A 2,590-nucleotide genomic window follows, 5' to 3' on the forward strand; every position below is an offset into this window, starting at 1 on the left:
GCAGAACAAGAACACTAGTAAAGATATGGTGATGGAAAATAAATGCAGTGAGGAAAGTCCATTGATATAGAAGAGGATAGAGATGAACATAATAAGGATCAGGACATGGGAAAAAAGGAAAATGAATCACATATGGGAATACATGTAGAGGGAACAAGCGATCATAACATAGAGAATGCTAATGCTCCTGATGAGTCCTCAAGCTTACCAACCTATGTGAAGAATATGTCGGGTATCAACCTTGTTGTGGACCTAAATAAAAACTTGTTAGACAATTATAGTCCACATGATAGAATAGGCGACACTGATAAGAAGCAACCAGGGGTGAATAATACTAATATGATAGAAAAGCTTGGAACATTTGAAAGAATGGAGGAATAGAGTGATGCTCAACAACATTTGAAAGAAGTATGTGGGAGAAATGGTATATCTCCTATTAAGAGGGGTAGGAACAGACAAAAGAAAAAAGATAGAGACAGTAACTCAATTAGGAATCTCTACACCTCTTATTAGAACTCATGAGGAATTTGGCAACAATAATGAAGAAAATCTGGAGGATGAACTGCTACTGAAAAAAAAAGTGAGGAACAACAGCAAACCACAAAGGAGAATGACAAAAAAGAAAATTCAGTAATTAGAAGAGGCAGAAGCAAGAAATAGAGGGCCAATAGACACAATAGAACCATTAAGAATAATTCTACATCTCCTATAAGGAGGGATATAGACAAAACCAACAATTCCTAAATGTTTTTAATGATTAGTGCAATCATATGTAACACAAGAGGAGTTAGGTCTAGAAAAGCTATTCAGAGACCTAAAAGATTGGTTAACAAAAACAAAGTTGACATGGTTACTATCTCAGAACCTATGGTAAATATGAACAAGGTGGAAGGCTACAAGAGGTGTTTAGGTTTCAACCAGTGCACATCCAACATACTGGTAAACTCTAGTGTTTTTGGAGGGATAATTGTATTGTTTCCATTCTCCAGAATCATGAGCAGCAAATTACTTTGAGCATTAAAAAAAATCAGGGAAGTGAGGAATTGTATGTCACTGCCGTGTACTGCCAAATGCACAGATATTGAAAGCGAGGAACTCTGGGAAAGTTTGGAGGACCTAAACAAGATCATTAAGGGTCCATGGAGCATCGGGGGTGACTTTAATGTCATTCTACACCCTGATGAGAAGTTAGGTGGGCTTCCTCACATAAATACTAGAAGTTTTGATTTTAGTGAGCATATGGACTCTTGTGATATGGTTGATATTGGATACTCTGGTTCAAAATACACATGGTTCAACAATTGGAGGCCTAGCAAAAGAATTTGGATGAGACTTGATAGAGTGTTTATCAATCACAAATGGGCTAAAAATACTCTAGTAATTCTATCAGGCATTTGGTAAGGACAGGATCTGATCATAGACCACTTTTGTTTAAATGTAGCAAAATCCAAGCAAGTACAAGTAATTTAAATTTTTGAATTTTTGGTGCACACAAGATGACTTTCAGGAGGTTTTGAAAGATGATTGGTAGCACATTACTGGTAATCCAATGTGGATTCTCCAACAGAAATTGAAGAGTGTGGCTAAAAGACTCCCTAGATGGTCTAGAGAAAAGATAAGAGATGTCAACGATCAAGTGGAAATGTGGGAAGCAAAGATGATATATTTAGAAGATGAGTACTTGATACATAAGTCTGAAAACAGTAGACAAGAAGTGAACAAGGGGCATGATGTATATGTATATAGGCTCAGTAAGCTAGATTCATTTGTGAAACAAAAATCCAAGGTAACTTGGTATGAGTAAGGTGATACAAATAACAAATATTTTCATTCAGTTATTAGGGACAGGAGAATAAGGCTGTGCATCAATACCATCAAGAACAAAAGGGGAAACTGGATCACTGGCAATGAAAAGATTTCAAAAGCTACAATTAAACACTATGAGCACCTTTATAATCTACATCCAAGACCTGTTGACCCCAACATATTGGAATGCATCCCAAACTGCATTATTCATGATGATAATGTCAATATCACTAAGTGTCCTTAAGAAGATGAAATTAAAGAAGCTATCTTTGATATGAGTGTTCACAGTGCTGCTGGTCCAGATGAATTTTCAGGTAAGTTTTTTCACTCTTGTTAGAACATTATTAAGAAGGAGGAAATAGAATTTGTTTAGTTTTCAACGAAGTTCTTTTCACATACCCTCTTAGTTTTAATCCCAAAGGTTGATTCACCAACTACTTTCTCTAATTTAAGACACATTAGCCTCAGTAACTTCTCTAGTAAAATCATCACAAAAATTCGGTCTAAAAGGCTTAACCCTCTATCCCCTAATATGATCTCTGAAAATCAAAGTGGCTTCTTGAAAGGTAGGCTCATTACTGAGAATATTTTATTAACTCAAGAAATAGTCCAGAATATTAAGAGTAAGAATTTGGGGGGTAATGTGGTTATTAAATTAGATATGGCTAAAGCCTATGATAGAATGTCTTGACCTTTTATCATTGTTGTTTTACACAAATTGGTTTCTCTAAGGATGTTACTAAGCTGTTTATAGGTATTATATCTAATGTTTGGTATTCAATCA

Source organism: Lycium barbarum, chromosome 8, assembly GCF_019175385.1.
Source record: "Lycium barbarum isolate Lr01 chromosome 8, ASM1917538v2, whole genome shotgun sequence".
Lineage (NCBI taxonomy): Eukaryota > Viridiplantae > Streptophyta > Magnoliopsida > Solanales > Solanaceae > Lycium > Lycium barbarum.